Consider the following 23332-nt stretch of genomic DNA (forward strand, 5'->3'; position numbering starts at 1 on the left):
GAGCAGACAAATCTAGGCAGTGCTGCCATCTCTAGTGATTTTGTCAGTCTTGCAATATTTGCTTTTTGTTCTCGTGGCTTTTGCTCCTAGATTCATGCAATGAAATTCCACTTTCCACTAGCAAACAAGAGGAGGGGAAAGAAAAGCACTCCAGGTGTCCAGTCTACCTGGCAGGGAAGGAAAGTCAGGACCAATGACACAGGAACTCCCAGGCTGTCAGAACTGGGCTCATCAGCCCCATGAGGGGCTCACTCCACCATGGATATTGCAAATAATCCCTGCTCAATAAATCAGACTAACATACTTCTCCTCCTCTCTCTCACTGCTGCACATCACCATCCACATTTTCTCATCACTTTCTTTTCTTACTATTTTCTTTCCTGCTGAGAGCTGCTTGTGGTTTTCTGCTCTTCCAAGGAAAAAGCTTGCAGGGAGAGTGCTGCCTTCCCCACCAGAGGTGCTGGAGCCAGATGCAGCAGGGCCCTGACTGAGCCTGGGGAGAGCTGCCAAGGCACAGCTCTGACCTCCTTGGCAGCTCTGGCCTGAAGAGAGCCCAGTGGAGAGCCCAGGGATCCCAGATCCATGCAGGATCTTTCCTCAGCAAACGTGGGGTGCTGCCTGGGGGATGGACAGGTCCCCCAGGGGTGCCCTGGTGCCGTGGGTGGGATTCACTGCTGGTGCTTCATCCTGCATGGGAGCCACACTCCTCTGCTGTTTGGACACCCCTTCCCCATCAGTCAGGGCTAAGCCACTCAGCCACCCCTTTCCACACAGATTTCCTGTGCTGCACTCTCAAATGCCATGTCCTGTATGAGAGGCACATGGGGCACAGCTTTTCTTGTGTTCTTTTGCCATCTGGCCATTGCCTGCAGCACAGACTCTCTCTGCACATGTGACTCAGCAGCCCAGATGTCCCAGATGTTTGCAAACCCTTCCAGCACCCTCCCCTACCCTGAGCCTGGTGCACTTTCTTCCACAGTCTCCAGGCTGATAAGGCTAATCCTTATCACAGCAACACTTCAGTTTTGGTCAAAAGGGGCACTAGCTCTCATGGGGGCACCTTGGTCTAAAGATTTAAAGAAAAATCTTTCTTTAAGGAAAAAGCAGTTGTATTGCAAAGGTTGCTGTATACAAACTCAGATTATCTTGTTCAAGTGTTTATTCTTGCTTTTATTCTTCTCCTTCCTGTTAAAATCCACCATTGTCAGTGAGTTATAGACATGATGCACGTCTGGAGATGGAGAAGTCATTTTCCTGTTGCTTCTGTTGGTCAAACCCTGTTCTTTTTGTGAGCACATCAGGTATAAGCAGCTTTTTCCCTTTCTCTCAGCACCAAGCTCTTCTGGCTGTGGCTCCCAGCTTCACCTGATGAAACACAGAAATCTGAGCTCTCCTGCTTCTCTTCTACACAGGGATAACCCCATGGAAGGCATCAGCACTGGTATCTAATGTGCAGCACAGGTGGAAAACGCTGTAATTTTTTTCAGTGGTGAAACTTTCCTGATGTAATCATTACCCAAGGATTTCATCAAAATCACTGTTGTGTGCAAAGGTGTCAGTAAACACAGAATCTCCCTGCCATGTCAGAGGTGATAGCGTTTTCCTGATACAGCACATAAATTGCCAAGTAAGTGTTCTCCTCATTTGCATCACTTTTACCCCAGCACAACTCCACTAATTTGACAGTTGCAGGAGTTGTGGATCTCCTGGAGGAAGCTCACCTTTGCAGTTCTGGAAATTGATGATCTCTGGGTTTCCAGGCACTGAGCTGTGATTGCTCAGCAGAAATGAGCTCTGCACAGAGCTGATGGAGCTGCACAGCAGCAGGGTCATTCACAGGCAGTGAGCAACCAGATCTTGTTTGCATCATTTCAGAGGCCACTTAACGTTGGAACTGCACAAATGAAAGACAAGAGCCTTTGAGGAAAGAGCGGGTTAAGCTTTCTATCTTGAGGCAGTCGCTAGCCTGAGTAGTAGTAGAAATTTTGTGTTCTCTTGGATCCATCCTCTGCCCAGTGGCAGAGAGATCAGCTCAGAGGAAGATCTGACCTTGTTCTCTTATCCTACCCCTCTTGCAACACTGTGCAAGGGACAGTTCTGCTTTGACCCAATCTCTTGTACTCATTTTCACACCCCGTGGGTCTGAGAAGAAGTTGGGATTTTCTGCTTGCAGTTAGAAATCTGTAGATCACTTTAAAGCTTTTATCCTAGAAAAATGCTCTCTAGGAGCCAAAAAGGTTGCTGGCTCTTGTGTGAGGTTGCTTGTAGTTTATATGATGCCTGATGCAAATTGAAAATCTGACATTTGAATAGGAAAACTTTTGGTCTGCACTGTAGGTTTGGCTGATAGGAAGCCCTTCTGTGCTTCAAGGCTTTCCTAAGACGTCAAACATTTTGAGTTAATTAGGGTTAGGAGCCATTTCACTGTTTGAATTTGTGACAGCAGAGAGTTAAATAAAGCTTTGCTTACAAAGTCTCTCGCTTGGAAACACACACAAAGATGTTCAGCCTTAATTCCTGAGTTTGCTTTAGGGTTTTTGGGTAAACATTGTCTCTTCTCTCAGCCTCTGTGGAGGAGCTCTTGCAGGTCTTTATTTGCCTTCCTTTCACAGCAGAGTTTGCCTAGGCTTGGTGGGGATTGTGCTAACTTTGCCACCAAATCTGCAAGGAGACAAAACACCTTCTACTTGTGCATCAGCCCTTTGAGATGATTGCTAACAGAGGGCTGGGGCTTTGAATACAATAGCAGCACTGAGATGATGAGTTAAGAGTTTACAGATGACTTCTGACAAGGCATTCAGAGCATTAAGGGAGGCTCACCACTTAGAAGTTGAAAAAAGCATTCAGGATTGTCACCTGAGCAAGGTGGTGGTGCCTTGGTTAGGTTTATTTTTGACATTTTCACTAGGCCTGTAAGAATTTTGCAGGAAAGATCTGCAATCTTTAGGCTTTTGTTAGGATGTAGAACATTCTTCTTTGGTTTTATTTTAATAATCACTTAATAAGATGTTAAGGTCTTGTTTATGCTGGAAATTTTACAATAAACTGTTTTGATATCAGAAAACCAAAGGGGACAGCTTCATGCAGATTCTACAATCTGACATGAGACTCTTGCATCAATTTCACTTATGCCTCTTGGCAATATCTCACATTTAAAGTTAAATATAAAAGGTCATTTTTATACTGGGCTAGAGGTATTTCCATGGGGAAGAGATGATGTTGTAAGTGCACCAGATATGTTATAAGTAACTTCTAACACTCTGATAAGTAGACAAGGTCTTTGAGATTGCATGAGGGAGCGATTCCAAACCTAAATCTTGGCCCAAAGACAGGCTTGAGGCTTATTCCCACACATCAGGGCTCAGGCCCTCAGCTGGGGTAAGATCATGCCTCCCTATTGATTTCTGAAAAGCTAAACTAATTTCCAGCAGAGGAGAATCTGCTCCAGATTTCCCAGCTGCCCTATCAAAAACCTTCTCAGAGCATTGACTGGGGAAAGAAAAAAGGCCTCAGCCTGATTTGAAAGAATGTAATAGACTTTTAATTTAATTGACTTAATTTTATTGGCAGCCATTGAATGCTAAAATAAAAACAGATGAACTGGATGAACAAGAAAAGGTTAGATAGGAGTAACCCATTAGTAAATATCAAGGCATCATCCTATTGTCCTCATTTAATAACGGAACGGGTCAGTAAGTATAATCATAAACATTTTTACATTTTAGTGGAGATTTATTTGACATCATTACTAGCAGAGAGATGGATTCTTGGAACAGCAAAAGATGAAACAGTCTAACAGATGAGAAGTTCATTCCTTTAGCTGGCAGAGAGTGGCACAGCTCCACAGCTTGACCTATTTAATTCCACCTTTTTAGCAGCTGAGCTATTACTTTGGACAGCTGTGGGATATACGATATTTTTAAAATGTTTTCTTTGACAAATCTTCCATGCTTACATCTTCTTTTGCCCATTTGGCGTTGCCCTTGTGGGCTCCTCAGGTCTGGAGTGGCTGGACAGTGAAGCTGGACACAGAGCTCTGTGGAATGGGCCAGCAAAGCAGATTTCCCACAGCCCCCCAAGCCCAGCAGAGCAGGGACGAGGTGGGCTGAGCTGGAAACCTGCACAGCACAGCTGAGATCTCATCTGGAGAAGCAGCTTCTCCCCATGCCTGCTCCCCATCCCAGCAGTCCTATCCTGCATTGTGTGCAGCCAGGCTTTCAGCTGTCTGGAAAGTCTAGGCTGTCTGGAAGTCCATTCAAACAGGATTTAACAGCCACACTAAAACCTCATCCAAGGACAGGAGTACCCTGAGGGTACAACAAGTATGATATGATGTGAAAGAGAGAAAATTCCGATTAGATGCAGGGAAACCAGACATGACTCCTCACTCAGTTCCTTATGATTCACTAGTGGTGGGTGCCCCTTGTGTGGGAGTTTTAACAGAATACTGTCCAGACCTACTTTAAAGAAACTTTCTTTTGCATTACTATCTGCAAATAAATAATTAAACAAACCTTAAAACTAAAAAAAAAAAAAAAAAAGAAAAGAAAAGCTTAGTTTTTTCTTAATTTTAGATGGAATTGGTTGGAAATACAATAATCCAGGAGTGAAAACTTCTTGCAAAGATGGGACTGGGTTACCCAACCTGGAGCTCTCATTGAGGATCACCAGCCTCATTGTCCCTCTCTGGTAGCTGCCTGAGGGCTGCCCCACTCCCCTTGCTTGTAGAGACAGCCAAATTCTCTATGAGCACCATGGGCACTCAGGAAACCTCCAAAACCTTGCACCACCCCCCTTGCATGGGTGGCCTCAGTCCCACCCCAGAGGGATGATGGATGCTGCTCTTGTCCCTGTGCCACAGGGAATGCCCGGGCTGTGCTGCTTTCTGCTTTGATTTTCTCCTGCTCCCTTTCTCCAGCTCCACTGAAATGGCCAAACCTGGCTCTGTGCTGCATCCCCAGCCAAACCTGAGGGGCAAAAAGGCAGAGCCACCAACAGTAGAGAACGTGGCAGCCCAGTGACACGGTACAGGCGGGGATGGCACTCCATGGAGCTGATCACACAGCAGAAACTTGTTTTTACAGTGCTCCTGTCCTTTCTCCCAATATCTTTCCCTTGGGTTTGATAAGCAGAGCCCCCTCAGGCTTCACTGTATGCTGGCTTACAGAGAGCTCACAAAAATCAGTGTTCATTCTTTGGATATGAAGGGCTCTGGTTTTGGGGAGGGACACTGGCAGCTTCTCTTGTCTCAGAGCAGTGGTGAGTGACAGGCATATCCTCTCCTCCTGGGGGGACAAATTACTGAGGGCAGAGTTTCTAATACTGCATTCCCACAGGGCAAAGCCCACAGCACTGCAGGATACACCTGCTGTTCTCAGACCAGGTGTCAGAACAAGCCAGTTTCACCTGGAAATCCAAACACTTTCTCTAGACATAACCCCAGACCCAGCCCCTTTCCCTAGAGAAAACCCCAAATACAACCAGCCCCATTATAAATATTTTTGGTTTGGGCACTTTTCAACAACAACAACAACAACAACTACAACAAAAGAAGAAAGAGGTGAAAAAAATTAAGGTCTTCCTGGTAAACCAATTCTTGGTGAAATTTTTCAGTCTGGTCCAGAACAGAACATCTTGCAGGGGATCTCCCTGTTTGAATTCCAGCACCAGCACCGGGCTGTGACTCACAATCAGGATGGCTTTGGGCTTTGCTTGGCTCCCAGGGCTCTTGAAATCTGTCTCAGCACCACAGACTGTGCCTGGCTGTGCCTGTGGGGTGGGCTCCACAGAGGGAGGGCTGTTCCCTGCACTGCACCCTGCTACAGAGGAAAAGCAGCTTGCATCTTAACACATTTTGCCTGGCAAGCGTTTCAAAGGCTTCTCCTCTGAATCACGGCTGCAGGCACTGCCTACATTTCCTTTTCACAGGACCTGGCAGGTTGAACTATGCAAAATTCCTTAATCCTGTTTATCTGCTCTCTCCTTCTGAAGAGGCACAGTGCTCCTGTGGCCTCTCTGAGCTTTCCTCTGCTCTGTTACCAGAGTTACATTTACCCATTTGAAGGCCAAACACAGGCAGGATGAGAGCAAAGCAACCAACAGCCCCTCAGCATACCAGAATTTGGGATTTCATTGTGCTGTAAGGCAGGCAAGTGCAAAGGTACTGTGCCCATTTAGCCTTTTCTGGATTAATGAAGTCCACAGTGTCCACAGCAGATTCTGAGCACATAAAAATTATCCATTCTGAGCTACAAGCTCAGAACAATGACCTTAAGGGAGGAGCAGTGGAGGTCACACTCCTCCTTGCCTGCTCCTGGTGGGGCAGGAGGGGAGTGGATTGAGGATGCAGGCAGGGGAGCCAGGGGTACCTGTCTGCTGGTCCAAAATCTTGATCTCAGTGCTCTGAGCCGCTCGATGCAGGGATGCTGTTCTGTGCAGCTGAACTTTGTATCCCTGAGGGCAAGGAGAAAATAAATCAGCTCTGTCCTTGACCTTTGCACAGGGAAAATCACTTCTCTGCTGGCCAGGGAGGAGCAGTGTGGTCTGGTCCTCAGGGGTTCTGCTGGACTGGGTGTCCGTGGGGGATAGAGAGTGACCTGGGGAGCTCAGCAGGGCCTGAGGTGGGGATGGTGAGACTGGGTCTGGTTGCAAAGGTAGGAAGTGAGGCACTGCTGGAGTGGAGGAAGAGGAAATGCTGAGGCAAGGTGTAAGACCCCAATCAACCACCTTGATGAGCCTTTTAAAAGGGCTTAACAGTGGTTCAGGTACTCTGAGTTGGATGCACAGGAGAAATACCAGTGAGACATTCCTAAGGGGCCAAAACAACACTAAAGACTTTACTGACAAAATTCAGAAAATCAGCAAAAGTTTGGCAAAAGCACAAGTACAACATTCAATCAACACAGAACACTTCTCACAGCATTAACTTGGCCCATTCAATTTAGCAAACTTTAAGCCCATTTGATGTTAAGTTAGTCAAAATATTCCAAGCAGAGGGAATTAGAAGAAGAAGGAGAAAGAGAGAGAGACAGAAAAGGTATGGAAAAGCACACATATAGCTACCAACTCCTGGGTTCCAGCGATGACAGAGGAGAGGTAGGGTCTGGATAAAGATGATGGCCTGTGTTCAGCCTTAAATACCCCTTGGCCTTCCTGAGCCCTTCTCCCTGGTGGGACCTTGGTCACTTGGCCACTCAGGAGCTGTGTCAGGAGCTCCAGGGGTGGGTGTGGAGCATTGCCTCTGCTGTGCCCGTGACTGCAGGGCTGGGATGCAGGCTCCAGCGGGGTGGGGCGTGAGGAGCAGGGCACTGCCCCACCGGGACAAGACCCCACCTGCCCTGCCCCACACACCTGCACCCCAAAACGTCTGGAGGCATCGCTCTTTCCAGTCTCTGACACAAGTGCAGCATGAAGGAGGAGGAATAGAGAGAGGAGGGTCTCAGTTTTGGGCACGGCCCAAGCCCTGTGGCACAGGGGGCAATGCTCACCTCCTTGGCTGGGCCCGGCGTGATGAACGCGCGCCGACTGCTGTGGGTGAAGGCGTGTGAAAGCCCTCGGCATGCTCGTGCCTCACCCCGCTCCCCTCCTGGTGTCTGCAGGCATCCCTCACTCCACCAGCTCCGTGATGGGGGTCCAGGGATGAAGCTGGAGGTCTGGATCCTGCTGCTGCGTGGCTCAGGGGCCGGCACACAGCTGTGGAGCGGTCCCAGAGCGGGGCTGGTGGCACACACGTGTCCAGCCGGTGTTGGTGATGAAATCTTTGCTTTGCAAAGTTTGTGTGTGGGTATTGACTGAGCCATGATCCTGCCTGGATATGATTCACCTTCCTTCCCCCTCAAGGGAGGTACGTTTGGGGACCTGTGACCAGGTTGGCAGCAGCTCTGTGAAACGCTGACTGTCTCTTGTGGGGCTGAGGAGGGAGGTCACCTCAAGCTCATTTCTAGAGTCAGCCTCTTTCTGTCATTTACGACACAATTTTGCGTTACGGGGGTTGCTCGTGAGCATGTTCTCTAGGATGGCAAACTGAAAGACCATATGTCATGGTTTGGACTGCCAACACATCAACATTGCAATCATTTGCAGACTGTTTTATATTTCTTTGATTCGGGAATGTGTGTAATTAGCTCCTCAGAACAGCCGGGTAGAGGAAACGCGGTCTGTTATTTAGGCAGAATTAACATCCTTGTTCTCTGCATTGTGATCCTTAGTTTCCTAGTGCTGCTGCCAGAGCAATGTCAGTGCTGAGACATTCGTTCTTTGAGCCTGCCTTCATTGCAAAACTATTTCTGTTCCTTTTCTAGGCTATCCCAATGACCTACAACTGGCACAAGACATGCTGATGCTGTAATTAGTAAATACCCTCTGCAAGTGGCAGCAAAAGATTTATAGCCACCATTGGAGGCTTTGCTTTCAGCAAAAGGAGAAGCACCAAAGTGTCTGTTGCTGTTTACTGCATTTTTCTGCAGATTCCCAGCAGGGTCCAGCCAACATTTTGTGCTGCAGGCCTGGTAAATAAATCTTTATTGACCTGTTGTGGCAGAAGCCACGTATGAATGTGCTAGTGGGGCAAGAGTTGTGTTATTTTAATAGGTTAACAAACCCATACAGGCTTCTGCACTGTTAGCATTTGGCCTCCTACCAGGAGTATGATCATTCTGCTACACTTTTCATTCCTATCCCGGTGGTTTATGTGGGTTGGTTTTCAGCAGTGCCTGTGTACAGCCAAAAAGCAGGAGATGTCAAATAGCCTCCCAGTCACTTGTGCTTTGGAGGCAGGAGAGGGCTCTGTCCCCAGGGAGAAAGGGAAGGAGTGAGAAAGAAGGATGTCAAAGACAATTTCATTCCCATATCTGCCCTGGCATTGAAATCTGTGGTGCACATGCAAGGAAAAGGGAGTTTGTTTTTTGCCATTTCAAGTAGAATGTCTTCCAAAGAATTACCAGCTCCATACTGTGTCTAGTGCTTAATTCAAGAGAGTGCCTCAATCAAGAGAGCTTGGACAGAGCTGTTCTGGTGCTTGGACACCTCTCTTGCCCTTTTTCTTCCTCACCCCTTCAGAGGCTTGTGCACCCATGGATTCTCTGTTGCTTAGAAAATGGTGAGGTTGTATTGGTCTCTCAAATAGGAAAAATTCTCTTCTTTGCCTGGCCTGACAAATTCTTGCAGGGCCAATAAGTTCAAAAGTTATTAAAGTCAGTGGGAGGGGTGAAAAGTTCTTTGTTTCCACAGGAAAACATGCAGAAGGGGGCAATGTGTATGTCACAGAGGAAAATGGAAATGACTATTTGCAGTCTAAGCATGATGCAACTTATCTCCCCTTCTGTATCTTCTCTTTCACATGTAACACAAATGTTTTAACTGATCGTTTTATCTTCCCATCCATCATTTCTGCTTTCTTGGCCAGCTCCATGGGCAGCATGGACAGAATCCTGGGGTTGTGTGGAATGCCTTCCTCTTCCCTGACACTTTTACTCCTTGGATACCCATCCTCACTGCCTGGAGGGACACCCTCAGCTCCTCATCTACAAATGCAGCTGGGTTAGAAGAGGGGCAGTTTGTCAGGTACCTTCTCATGGCTCCTGGCTCCCACTGCACCAGATCTGCTCTCCCAGTGATCCCCTCGTCCCGCTGAAAGGCGCTGCAGCCCCGCTGGATGGTTGGACACCGGACTGGGCGCGATAGCCGGGGACAGAGCCAAAGTTAGGTCAGCTGGATGAGCTGGAACACATCCCCTGGGAAGCGCCTGACTCGGCTGCAGTAGCTGGCCTGGAGCTGACCCTCAGACTCGTGGTGTTTCAGTTGGGGGGATGCTATTTTGATGATGCTTCTGCAGATTCAATGTCATGTTGGCCTTGCTCCCATTGACGTTGTGGCCATAGGTCTGGACATCAGCTGGCCACAGCCTCTCCTCTTGCTCACCTCCTTTCTGCTGCCTTTTGCCTCACTGTCCTCAGCCCTGGGCTCTGGGCTTTGCTTTCATTTGGGAAAGGGCTCAACAAACTGCTTCTGCCTGCAGTTATTCCACCTCCCTTCTTCTCCCTCGTGTTGCTACTTTGGCTCATGAACTTGAAGTGTTTCCAGACTTCAGGATCCCTTTTTGTTACTTAGTCCTATTTCTAGACGTGTTTTGAGGAGCTTGAGGTGGTCACCCCTCCTGCTGCGAATCATTCTTGCCCTCAGGCACCATTCCTGTTTCAGTCTTTTCCATTTGGCTGCCACTTAACCATCCAAAGATTTTGGCAGCTGTATATATACAGGCATGTATATATACATACAGGTATGTATATATATATATATATATATATATATACACACACACAGGTATAACCAGGCATGAATTTGACTCCTAAAAAGGATTTAGAAATAGTTGGGTTCTGGGTTTATTGGGAATTCATTTGATCAGAAGAATAGAAAGAGGAATTATTTGCTGTCACCCAGAGGATGGCATTGTGATTGTAATAATGTGAAAGGCAAGAAGCATTAATTGTGCTGCATTAACTTGTTTGACCAGAATATGCTTAGAAGATATAGAGGTTTTGTTAAGTTTTTTTGGGAGAAATGAGGCTGCTGCTGATACCTATTTATAGATGACTGTGACCCTGAAGGTTTCTGGTTAAGATGTTTGCAAAGCCACAGCTATCCTGTGAACATTCACGTAAATGAGTTGGCATTTTCCCAATGATAAAAGGCCAGCTCCAATATAGAATCATAGAATTATAGAATCATTTAGGTTGGAAAAGACCTTTCAAATCATTGAGTCGGTGCATCTAATCTCTTTCTGACTACATGTTGCAGGGTATTTACAAATGAATGTAGAAAATAGATATATGGGGTCATAAAAGAGCATGTTTGAGAGATTGCTTCTGGGGCTTTTCCCAGGGTGATACTGGTCTGCCAAGCAATGGAGACTGTGAACATGGAGCTGATAGCAACTCATTAATATGGTTTGTTTTGTGATAAAAGACCCCTTTGAGTCAGTGGTTAAAATGTTCCCTCTTCCCTTGGCTTCTGCTGGAGTCAGCCTGTAACTTGCAGTAATAATTTTAATCTGTGTGTTAAGAATTTAACCTCCAAAGCATAACTGCACTACATTAATTAAGCTTTATCTAATCTCCAGCTAAACTGACAGTCATCAAACAAACAGAGCTTTCTCAGGATGGCATTGCCTTGTATTTACGTGATTGCCAGCACAGTTTCACCTCCTGAGCAGAAAGGTGTTCCTCAGTCACTGTGTGGTTCATTTTCTGGGAGGAATGAATCCCCTCATTACAGCTTATCTATGTCAACCATGAAATATCTCTAAGCCTCTTGTTCCAGGAAATATGGGGGGCAAAAGAGAACCTTTAGGATTGCACAGCCTCCTCCAAGCAGCCACAGGTGTGACACCTCATAAAGCGCTCAGTTTGTAAGATCTGGTCTTATTCTGCAGTTTTATATTTCTCTTATTGCTGCATCTACTTGCTCAGCATACTGCCTCTGTGAGGAAGGTATGGATGTCCACTTCCATCAAATGCAAGCTGGAAAATATTACTAAACCTGTGCCTTACACAGAGGTGTTTACACAGAGTTGTGAGTACATCCCCAGGACTGATCAAGACTGAAGTTGGTTTGCTATTTGTTGGCAACATAGGCCAGATGGGCATTTTGAATTGAAATAGAATGAAAGGCAAGAAATGAGGTAGTGATTATTAATATATACATTAGTGGGTGCCTGTGCAGGTTTTCAAGGAATACCAAGCTGCTATCATAACTGTTTTCATTAAAACTAAGCCCATCAGGACTTTATGTTGTCACAATAGGATTCTTAGTTTCTTTTTCTCTCTGAGACAATCTCACTGTTGTCCACATGTGAACATAAATATCCCATTTCAGCCTGATTTTAGTTCAGAAGGAAAGTAATGAAAAATCTGGTTAACTCAGGTGTTGTCACTGTCTGTGAGTTTCAGTGAGGCAAAGACATCTGGTCTTCCCCTGGCTCTAGGGTCAGAACTGAGCAGCTCGGCTGCAGGAAGAGAGACAGAGAGAAAGGGAAATGTGCACTAGTAAGGCCCATGGGTGTTAAGAGAGCTGTGAGAGGAACTGAAATAATAAATGAAAAATCTCTCCTGATTCAGGAGGAGATGCATTGCCTTCTTCCAATGAGTTTTCCCCCTTGAAGTCTTCCATGGGAAGAAACACAGAAGGAAACACCTTTTCACTTGTACATAGTGGGATGCCAACATGTGGCAGCAGCTCCCTGCCTGACAAAGAGGCTGTCCACATCTCACATCATCTGCCTGCTCCCTTGTTTATCCGAAAACAAAGCAGCAAAAAAATGTGCACATCAGAAGCTCCTCTGACACTGCTGGAGTAGCTTAGCCCAGGTCTGGCTTGAGGGGCTGCAAGAGGTGAACAGAAAGCAGGAGGAGAAGTTCTGCTCTGATCCCTTTGTGGAGAGCTCCAAGGAAACCAAGTAGTGTGGAGGAAAGGAGGGATGTGGGGTTTAGGAAATGCGGAATTCCTTTTCTGCAGGAGGAGCTCCTGTTGCTATTCTGGTTTCTGTGTCTTCAATCATCAAATGCAGCTTTTGTCTTTTGATAGGACAAGGAGGAAAGTAGTGTACAATGGTGTTCTGACAGCCTGGCACACCCCAAATCTGTAGTTTAAAGCTTTCTTTGTGCTGAATTTGTTCTTGTAGTGCTAATGACCAGGTTGCCATAAATAGCCCCTAAATGGGTCTGACACGGTAAAGGAAAGTGAAGGTCACTGTTGGATCTTGTGTTGTGTTTTAGATCCCTGTATCAAAGAACTTCATAAGCAAGAGGAAGGTGCATTTTCAACTTGGGTTTCCTTTTAGATACAGAGGGGGAAACTGAGGTATGAGAACGCCTGCTTGTCAGAGCAGGATGGGGATGAGGATGGAGGTGGGCTCTGCCTGATGTTCTGCAAGGTCACAGCCAAGCAACAAATTATCACCACACAGGACAAAAAATTATCTCCCCATTGAAATCAAAGGTAAAACTGCCATGGAATTCAGTAGAGGTGGGACTTTGCCTGCAGCCCAGCTCCAGCAGCCTAAGCTTTGAGCCAAGTATCCCAAACTGAATGCCTGTGTGGGGAAGGAAGGCAGGTGTATTTGGGATGAAAGTGCTGTGCTGGCCACAGTGGCTGCTTGAGCAGGGATGGAAGGGGACATGGAAGGTGCTTGTGTGTGAAAGCATGGCCTATATAGAGCTGAAATATCATTTTAGGATCCCAGCACCTGACAAAGTGTTTTCTTGATGGCTTGGTCACTGAGCCTGGCACCCTGAGAAGACATCACCCTTTTCATGGGTGCCAGATGGGTGAGAAATGCATCCTTGTGAGAAGCCCAAGTGCCCTAAGCCAGGCTTTGACTGTTACATCCTGAGCACTGAACCACACCACCCCTTGGATGTACCAGACCTCACTGCTGCCCACACAAGCTCAGTTATGCCCCAGAACTAGGGGAATTTAGGATGTGCTTCCCTTTTCAACCTGCCACAACAGCAGGACCATCAGGTCTATAAGCAGCCAAACTGGTAGGCATTTCACTGAGTGGAGATAAGGCAGGACCTGGCTTGGATGCAATCCCTCAGTACGACTCTGGTTGCACACAAATAACAAATTAGGCAGGGCAGAATCCCCCTGAGACTGGAAACACACTCTTCTGGGTACCAGTGGGTGGATGGAAGGGAGAGCAAGGCACAGGGCAGCACCACCAGGAACACCAGTTCTGCTCCCAGTGACTGTGGGTGCCACAGGGCTCCTGGATATCTCCTGCAAAATCAAGTACAGCTCCTGCCAAGGAGGTTGGTTTTCACTTGAAGGCTGTGTGAGGCTGTTCTGGGTTGGCAATGCTGGTGCATGCCCCACTGCACACTTTGAGAAACACATTGGCACCATTGCCCAGGGCTTAGTGGGGCTGGACAGCAGCTTCAGTGCTGTTGCAAGGGGATCTTGGATGGGCAAAGGACACGGAGCTGTCTCATGGAGAGCTGGCACCTGCTTTATTACATGGTAACCACAGCAATTTGTACTGGTGGGAGGACACAGAAATGACAGGTCACACTCCTGGGGTAATGCTAGACAGTGATGCCATCTGCTAGCTCCTGAGGATCTGTGTTTAGTTTGCAGCAGCTCAGGAAAGACTCCAAAAAGAAGAAAAAGAGGGAGAAGTTGTCCTGCAAGAGAGGCTGTGGCTGTGCTAAGAGGGTCGAGCTCATTTCTGGGCAACTCTCAGCAGCCACTTCAGTTCATGTGTTTGTGAAACACCCTGTACTGGCTGGCCAGCCCCAGAGTGACCTGTTCCTCTTCTCTTCCTAAGAAATGACCACTTCCTTGAGACATCTCTGTTTTTCCCCAGCACTTGTGCATGCCCAGAACTTCCCTGCCTGGCATCAGCCACTGTCAGGAGCTGGGGTGACAGAGGCTGAGCCTGAGAAGGCATTTTCCAGAACAAACCACTGCCCAGGACAGAACCCTCTTTCCAAGTAGGACAGGCTGGGTTGCAGCCCAGGGAATGACCTTTTCTGTGTGGCATTCTCCCACGTAGTGTGACCTGAAGTCACAGCTGCTAGGCAGTGTTGTGACATTGCAACCCTCCCTCAAACCCAAATCTGGGCACTGCTGGTAAACCGCACAGGATGCCAACCAAATTTTGCCATTCTTCACTTAATGTTGCATAGGGTGAAAGTATTTGACCTTAAATTACTCTTCTTTTTTTTTTTTTATTTTTTTTTTTTTTTTTTGAGAAGGGAGCTTGTTTCTCAGGAAAGATGGGTTTGAGTCTTTGGTTTTGGAATATATCTGGTATGAATCCCCACATGGTTTAGTGCTGCTTGTCCTTCCCACCCAAACAGGGGCACTTCTGTAGTGGCTGGCATCAAATGTCTGTTGTTCAGGTAGGGAGTCTGAACCCTGCTCTGTGCTCTCAGGTTGGGTTCAGGCAACCACCCAGGAGCAGGGACATTCCTGGCTGCAGAGCAATGCAGGCTGTGTACCCAGGGTAAATGGAGTTTACCACAGGCTGGTAAACAGCTCTGTTTAGACGTCAGCTCAAGTGGGAGACAATCCAGTGTGAAATGCTTGCACTGAGCTGAAATCACTTCTTTTCCACTGTCTGGCTTCATCCTCATACTACTCAAGCAGGCTTGAGCCTGTGCTAAAATGCAAAGAGGTAGAAAATAAAGCTCTGAATCTGCCACTGCCACTGCACTCCCTGACCTCATCTTTTGCAGGCTTCTTGCAACCAGTGCAAAGAAGCAGAGAAGAATCACAGAATCATGGAATGGTTTGGGTTGGAATGGATCATAAAGATCATCCAATTCCAACTCCCCTGCCATGGGCAGGGACACCTTCCACTATCCCAGGCTCTGTCCAACCTGGCCTTGAACACTTACAGGGATGGGACATCCACAATTTCCAGGGCAACCTTTCCCAGTGCCTTCCTACCTTACAGCAAAGAATTATTTCCTAATACTGAATCTAAACATAGTCTCAGTTTGAAGCCATTTCTCCCTGCCCTTGTCAAAACTATCCCTTTATCTGCAGGCTCCCTGTGGGTACTGGAAGGCTGCAAAATGTAAAATATATTCCTCCTAATTTCCCTATCTGACTTGTGTGTTGTCACACAACAGGTTTGTTTTGCTTTGGGGAGTAGAGAAATGAGATGGAAATGACAGAGGTCTTTGATAGAAATGTAAAGATGGAAATACCCACAAAATCAACAGAGTAAGTCAAAATTCAAAACTACTTTCCAGAGAACTGCACTCAAGAATTTGGGATTTGCTATTGCTCTAGTCAAAGGTAAGTTTTTTGACTTAATATTAAAAAAAAAAAAAATGGGCCAGCTAAATTAAATAATATGACTTTTGGAATCATCTGTGGTCAGATGATTGTATTCAGTGTTAGCATTTTGACCTAAAAGCAATAATTAATAAAATGCTCATTTCATAAGTATGGCCAATTTTTAACATTTGTATTTCTTGCTTTCCAAAGTCAGCTCAGCTATTGGGAAGAAAGCTTGTTTGCTTGGTTTTGTTGGTTTTTTTTGGTTTTTGCTTTTTTTTTTTGGTTTGGTGTTTGGTTTTTTGGTTTTTTTTTTGTTTTTTTTTTTTTTTTTTTACTTTATTGCTGCTCTGCCTTGTGCAAAATCTATCTGCAGCTTTTTACTTTTCAGTGCTAATGATGGCTCTGTAAGCAACCTGGCTGGGCTCTGGGAATGCAAGTGGGCTTTGTACCAGGAGCAGTTTAGCAGACCTTCCTCCTGACCTCCTGATGCAATTAGCTGTGCTCGTGCTGTGCTCAGAGAATCCCCTCTGAGCGCAGCTGCAGTGAACAAGCAGAAATTTCTGAGGCAGCACAAACTTGCAAACCCTTCCACAGGATTATCAAATGACAGCAGGTTGGAGGTATGTAATGAGAAGCACAGGTTCACTGACTAAGCATCCCTGAAGGGACTGCTGCTTAATCCTTCCATACATGGTGCCCTGTCACCCTCCTCTGAAGGAGCAGGAGGAGGCAAATGTGCTCTGTAATTGAGAGGAAGGTTGATTTACTGCTAAATGAGAGTAATATGCAATTTGCTTACAGAAGATCAAACAGGCCACTCTGTACAATCCTTGATTTGTCCCCACCCCTCTCTTTTGAGAGGCCAGAGAGAGCTCCCACTCAGCACACAGCAGTGGGAATTAAGCAGCTCCTGCACCTAAGCAAGCCCATTCCCCTCAGGATCAGCAGCTCTGGCTGTCCCAGCTGCACAGCAGGACATGCATGTGAGTGTATTAAGGTAACCCTGAGGGTTTTCCATGCAGACAGCGCAGGGACAGAGGATAATTTATGTACCAAAGTCCTGCCCAGGTTTGTACAATCCATACCAACAAGCTTGTGTTATTATTTCACTGATACCTCTGCCCAATATAGGTCTTATGAGACAAACGTGTGTAGGTGTGGAGTTGCATTCCATCACACCTCTTGCCTGCAAACATCACCCCAGCACCGTGCCAGTGCCTCCCTGGAATCTCCCTGGCATCAGCTCTGCATCACCCCTGCATTTCCCTGGCATTCCAGTGACTGCACATGACTGCATTATTTCCCTGGCTGCTGGGAATGTCCTCAGAGCTGAACGAGTGGCATCTGCTTTGGGATCCTGCGAATTCCTCCTGCTAATGTCCTCTTGTCTCCTCCCTGCCCTGCCTCACCCCTGCCCCTGCCCTCTTGTTCTGTGGCAAGGGGGATACACAGCAGAGGAGGCAGCACATGGATTTGTCTGGCAGGTTTGTAATGAGAGGAGTGTGATGACCCTGCACATTCATCAGATGGTTGTTTTCAGCCAGGACCCATCTGTGATGTTTTTATTATTTTTTTCCTCCCTCTGCTCGGCTCGGGCTGCTCCGGGAGAAGTGGCACGTAGGCACATACGTCCTTGCGCACACTATACTTGTATAAACTCCATCAGGAAGTCATCTGGCCAAGCTTTCCAGAGCTCTGCTTTTAACTCTTCCCTAGGCAGGCTGTCCTGTCAGCCAGGGGATTTCCAGGGAGCATGGACATGTGCATTCATCCCTCTGTTCTCTTTACGCATTCCCACCGCTCTTCTTCCTTACAAGCCCCGAGCTACACATGGATGAGCAGCTTTGGCACCCAACCTACTCTGAGTTCCCACCAGAAAAAAGCTCCTTTAGTTTTGCTTATGCACTCGTGCACTGTCAGAATCTGTGCTATTGATGATTCTGAGATTGTAGAAAGTCTCTGTCTTTCTGCCCCATTGCCAAAGCAGAAGCCATAATTCGTCTGTGCTGGTTTCAAGGTTGTTTATTCTGTTTATCTCTAACATGTTCTGCTGCCCTGCCGCAGCTCTGTCCTGCAGGGCAGCGTGTGGGGCTCTGCCCTCAGTGGGATGTTACAAACATTAAATACCAGAAACTACCTGTGCTGGATTTACAATAACGTGCCAATATCTGTCACCTACGTTGGACAGTGTGTCCCCAGCCTAAACCAACAGAAAAATGCCAACACCACAGTGAAACATGGAGGGCATGAAGAAGGAGAAAAAGGACAAGACACACCTAATTTCCTCCATCTTGTCCCCTTTGGACCACTAATCTAGAATCCTAAAATTTTACTTTTGCACCCGTGCCACACTTAATTATTACTGATATCAAACATTCAGAGCTTGTAATTCATCCTGTAAGATTGAAAACTCTTTTCCATGGACAGAGATCACAGACAGTGTCTCTGGGGGCTCTGTCCAGGGGGGTTCCTGACCCCTGCCGGGGTCCCAGACCTGCCAGGGCAGCCAGAGGGAAGCCCTGGATTCCCAGAGTGCACTCACAGGGCTTTGCAGTAATCCACTGCCTTGGCTTTCCTGCAGGGTGAAGTAGCAAAATCAGTTACCAAAAAGTGCCCCACTAGGGCAGGAAGAAGGAGTGTTGGTGGGATAAGGCTGTTGGCAGGGGCAGTTCTCCCCTGCAGTTGTTATTTCAGAAGTGTGTCCTTACTAGGCACACAAGTAGCAGAGGAAGTTCTCACAGCCTTTAAATATCTTCTGTGGTCAGGGAACGATTAAAAAAAGGCAGCCCCTTCAGAAGTGACCCCGTGTTCAATGAAGACGTGTCTCACTGTGCATCCCACTCTGCACAATTAAACACCCACCAGCAAGCAGAGATGTTTCACAGGGCTGAGAAAATCCCTGTGAGATGGCTCAGGTAGCAGAAAGGCTGCTATTCCTTCCCAAGACATGTGTGGATTAATAGCTAATTGTTAAAGGCAAAATAAGTCATCCGATGTTGTTAGTGCCTGTTAACTACCCACTGACAGGCTTCAATGGCTCTTACAAGATTCATCCCTGGAAGTGTCCAAGAAATGACTGATGTGCCACTTAGTGCTATGGTTTAGTTGACAAGGTGGTGATTGATCAAAGGTTGGACTTGATCTCAGAGGTCTTTTCCAGCCTTAAGGATTCTGTGATTCTATTCTATTTTGGAGCCTACTGCACAGGGGTGAATAACTAGAATTTTTGAAAATGTTATCTGCAACTGGGCATGGAGCAGGGATGTCTGAGCTCACTTGCTGTTTGGCCAGTGGCTCCAGCCATATTTGCTCATTCTTGCCTTGGAGTGAACACAAAATGTGTGTCAGATCAGCACTGGAGACGTGTACCAATGGTAATGCTACCTCTCTTGACTTACACCACTATAACCAGCCCAGAATGTAACCATTTATCCACAAAGTTGTTCACAGGCTTTGTCCCTGCTTTACTGCATATTTATCTCCTCCAGTGTTACAAGGCCGTGACATGATAAAATAGATAGTATAGGTCTTGATTTTTCTCCTGGGTGCACAGGTGAAACTAAGAAGTGGCTTAATTTAAGTTAATGCAGTTACTCTGGTGTTAATTTTGCCTTCTCTATCAGATTTATGGGCATCTGTATGGAACAGAGGTGTGTGAGTTTGCACTCAGCCTGGCTCAGACAGCTGTGGAACAGAAGGGATTCTCCCACAAGAAATTCCCCAAAATTTAGGCATGACTTTTATGACAGACTCATGTGGACATGTTTCTTTTCTCAAACAGCTGTTTGTGTGCCTTAAAAAGCACAGGAGCCTCTGTTTGTCAGACTCCTGAGCTCCATGAGGTACAAACCATGACTGATCACCAGCTGGAGTCAGGGGTATTTGTGATTTTCCTTGGTCACCTCCTCTACTGCAGTTGGAGGGATCAATCAAGCTCTCATGTTCCCTCAAGGAGGTGAGAGCTGAGGAACAAGCAAGCTTTCGACCATGCATGGTGTTTTCTTTTTCTCTTAATTTCTTTTTCTCTTAATTTCTTTCTTCAGCTCATTTTCAATGCGAGTTATTCCTCTGTCTCCTCAGCTGGAGGATCATAACTCTAATTTCTGCACTTCTTCTCCCAGGAGACCCCACCTGCACCCAGCTCTGGGGTCCTGAGCACAAGAAGGACAGTGACCTCCTGGAGCAAGCCCAGAAGAGGAACAGGAAGATGACCAGAGGGATGGAGGAGCTCTCCTATGAGGAAAGGTTGAGAGAATTGGGGTTGTTAAGCCAGGAAAAGGGAAGACTTTGGGATGCCCTAATTGCAGCCTTGCAGTACCTAAAGGGGCTACAAGAGAATTGGAGAGGACTGTATAAAAGGGCTTGTAGTGATAGGACCAGGGAACAATCACTTTAAACTAAAAGAGAGTAGAGTTAGATGAGATATGGGGAAGAAATGTTTACTGTGAGGAGGGTGAGGCACTGGAACAGGTTTCCCAGAGAATTTGTGGATGCCCCATCCGTGGAAGTGTTTGAGGCCAGGTGGGATGGGGCTTGGAGCAACCAGGAGGAAATACCTGCAATAAAATGGTTGATGGTGCTCGCCAAGGCCCTAATTTTTGTCTGATGAGCAGGAGCAAAGAAATTACTGAACACCTAAATCACAACACCTCTCTCTGCCACCATAGGTAAGCCAACACTCATCAAGTGATGAACCTAAGGCAGCAGAGATTTGACTTCTGATTTTAATGCACTGCATATTAATAATGTGCAAGGACTGTGGGATTGTTCTCAAAATTTCCAGCAAACAAGACAAACCTGTACAGCTCAGGCAATTTGAGCTGCATTGGCTGTGAGTTGACAGTGGCACCTTGTGTGGCCCCTGGTCACAGCTGGGACCACCACCCCAGGGTCTGTTTTTTTAGTGTGTCTCAGAACTCCCTGGGCTAAGTCAGCACAAGGATAAATCCCTTCTCATCAAGCTTTGAACCTAAACCTCAGGCAGGAAGAAACTGCCTCACATCCCATGTGGCTGCTGGGCTTTGTGCTCAGGGGTAACCTGACAGGCAGACTGGAGAGAAATCCACCTTGCAGGTGCATTTCCACCTCTGGGACACAGCCTTTGGGATCAAGTGACCAATATTTAGGACACAAAAGGATGTACAGTGCTCAGTCCTGACCTTGCTGTAACCTGTGGAGAAGCAGCAAAGATTCTCTTTAACCATGTATGGCATAAACAGTGAGGAAGGCGCTTGTAGGAAAATCAGGAAGGAATCTGATAGAGAGCCCCAAAGATAAATGCCACTTTAGGCAATGTTGCTTTAAGCTGTTGACAGGAGCACCATCCAGAGAGGAACTGTGAGCTTTAAGTGCTTCTGTGCTTCTGGGTGGGATAAGGTGTCATGTAAAATGCATTTTGTGTTCTTGTTTCATCTCCCTCTCTCCACTCTTCTCCTGTGAGAGCGCACACACCAAAAGCATTAAAAACAGACTGCGGTGAGTTTGCTTCAGTAATACATCTCCACATCAAAGGCGTTGCTGGAACCTATTGATTCTGGCACAGTTGCAGAAACCAGTGACGTTTTCAGTGAGAAATCATGCACTTCTCAGTTGATTTCGGGAAAAGTTAAAACAAAAGGGAAGAAAAAAGCTCTACCATGTGTAAATATTCACCCTACAGAGAAGCTGATAAACCGTAAAATGTTTGGTCTGGCTCCCTTGGTGCCAGCAATTACTCAGGGATGACTTTATTGACAGACAGATGAGCTTTAGCTTATATGATGTTACAAAAACCTGTCCTATTTAAGTTTTGTTTTCTCTGTTTGTGAATAACATGTGACAGTCCTTGTCTGACGTATTCTTCCCTTCCTATTTCTGAAGCAATGCACCCTATGCCAGTGAATAGCACTGGGACACAGCCCCATGGCTTATCTCAAAAAGCCCAGAGATTATCAGTGGCCCCAGGTCAGTAGCACAGGGCAGGTTGTTGTTATGCTTTGGGAGTGGCCCAGGCAGATTCACCTCCAACACAGGTGTACCTTGAGAGCATTCTCATTGGAAAATCTACTTCTGCTCACAAGATCCATGAGCTGTTTCGACTGAAAATACTTCTGCTTTTAACTTTGCCTCTTAGACATGAAACCATTGTATTTGTATGTTGCTTTAACTGAAACTATCATTTTCTACTGAAAATGTGTCTCTGCTGTAAGATCTGTATTACCCCTGTGTTTTGGTGCAAAATCTGAAAATGATATAAATCGAACCACAGAGTGGGAAGAACAGTTTTGTTCTTCTCTGGTTTTGGAATTTTAGTATTTGTAGGACTCTTTGGCTCTACTTTATTTGTATTCTGCCCATGAACGGCTTCCAAAATGTAAAAGCATTAAGGTGTTTTCAAAAGGTGCCTGCCATATCTTCTCCTTAGAAACATCCTCCTTGAGGCCGTCCCAGTCCCACCACTTGCTGCTTTCTTCAAACAGAGCCCCTAAACACAAGTCAGCAGCTGCAGTCCCCAGGTTTGGGCTCTGCTGGTGCCACTGCCAGCCACAGCTTGTCCTGGCAGTGCTGTCCCCTGCTCACCAAGGCCTTTTTCTCCTGCCTTGCCCACCAGCAGTGGGCAAGAGCCACAGGACACAGTGAAAACCCACCCTCACCTCCCTGGTGGGAAGAGCATCCGCCTGAGCACCTCATTACAGTGAGATGGAAAAACGTCCACGCAAGGATGAGGTTAAGTTTTCCAATACGTAGCACAACAGTAATCAATACTTGCATCAATACTTAATTTATCTATGTCAAGAGGAGCAGCTCCAGCAGGAAGGAGTGAGATCATCTCTTCTGATGTGCCGTGTGCCACAGCCCAGTCACACGGGGTGGCAAATGATGGTTTTAATCCCTTCACTCTCAGGCCTTATTTCTCAAAAGTTTGGATACCAGGGTGGCAGGATGTCCCCACCCTCAGCTCCTGCACAGAAGGAACACCTTAACCCCTCTGTGAACCTAACCCCAGACCCCTAGCCCCTGAATAAAATCCCACTGCAACCAGCATGAATCTTCTTTGATCCCGGGAGAATTTTCAGCTGCCCCCTGATGAAAGGCATTTGCTTCACAGCCACCGAGTCAAGCCTCTGGAGGACTTTTCTGCTTCTTATGAGGAGCTGCAGTTTCAGTGAGAGGCTGCAGCACTCCCCAGATATTATCTCCCATGCATGTGTTCTCCCTTGCACTGCAGCAGCTGCTCAGCCAAGGGATTTTCAACATTCCCCGTGAGATATTCATTTTTGGGCACCTCCCTGCAGGGACATCAACGCTGTGACTCAGTGACAACTGAGAGTTTGCTGGGAAGTGGGGGAGAGCTGCCTGCCACACACAAGTGGTGACATAAGTGGTGGGCAAGTTAGAAACAACAACTCCTCTGTTGCAACAGGAGGTGAAGGTTTCATCTCCCCGTGAATGGTTCCCCTCACAGTGACTAAGCTGTTCCCCTCATCCAGCTAATGGAGAGACTGTGCCATGTGCTGGGTATTCCTGTGAACCAGCCAGCTTCTGGTCATCCCATCCCAAGCCT

General features: G+C 46.7%; 1 long non-coding RNA gene across 2 annotated transcripts; it reads right to left on the reverse strand.

Annotated features, from left to right (window-relative positions):
• Window positions 1-3518: 3518 nt before the first annotated feature.
• Window positions 3519-7917, reverse strand: LOC140685053 (uncharacterized). Of its 2 annotated transcripts, none has more exons than XR_012058220.1 (2): window positions 7488-7917; window positions 3519-6453 (listed from the first exon to the last, which is right to left on the reverse strand). It is a non-coding gene; the product is annotated as an uncharacterized lncRNA (long non-coding RNA). The 2 variants fall into 2 exon arrangements; XR_012058219.1 differs by lacking the exon at window positions 7488-7917 and adding an exon at window positions 7063-7481.
• Window positions 7918-23332: the final 15415 nt, after the last annotated feature.

This window comes from Taeniopygia guttata, chromosome 1 (assembly GCF_048771995.1).
Source record: "Taeniopygia guttata chromosome 1, bTaeGut7.mat, whole genome shotgun sequence".
Classification (NCBI taxonomy): domain Eukaryota; kingdom Metazoa; phylum Chordata; class Aves; order Passeriformes; family Estrildidae; genus Taeniopygia; species Taeniopygia guttata.